Source organism: Antrostomus carolinensis, unplaced genomic scaffold (genome assembly GCF_000700745.2).
Source record: "Antrostomus carolinensis isolate BGI_N321 unplaced genomic scaffold, ASM70074v2 scaffold36627, whole genome shotgun sequence".
Lineage (NCBI taxonomy): Eukaryota > Metazoa > Chordata > Aves > Caprimulgiformes > Caprimulgidae > Antrostomus > Antrostomus carolinensis.
The window spans coordinates 1306-1606 of record NW_010325951.1 but is presented as its reverse complement, the minus strand read 5'-3'; the positions used below and the strand labels follow the sequence as shown (position 1 = coordinate 1606).

The 301-nt window shown below is 59.5% G+C and overlaps 1 protein-coding gene across 1 annotated transcript in view; it reads left to right on the top strand.

The window, feature by feature from the left end:
• The window catches only part of RNF215 (ring finger protein 215), a gene marked incomplete at its 3' end in the record, with an annotated part of 2765 nt that overhangs the window by 1316 nt on the left and 1148 nt on the right, over nt 1-301 (top strand). The window lies entirely within an intron of this gene.

The following is a 301-nucleotide window of genomic DNA, read 5'->3' as shown; positions in this document are numbered from 1 at the left end:
CTCCTTCTGTTCTTCCTCCTTCTCCTTCTTTTCTTCTTCCTCCTCCTTCTCCTCGTCGTCGTCTTCCTCCTCCTTCTCCTTCTCTTACTCTTCCTCCTCCTTCTCCTCCTCCTTCTCCTCTCTCTGCTGGAGGCAGGGCCATGGCTGTGGGGATGCTGAGCTGCAGGGAGCAGGAACTGGATCCTCAAAGGCTGTTGAAGCTGCTGATGCCTCAGTTTCCCCAGAGATTCACTCTGTGGCAGCCAGCCGCCACCTGCATCCCTCCCCTCCACCCCTGTGATCCGCCCTGCCCGGCGGGGCC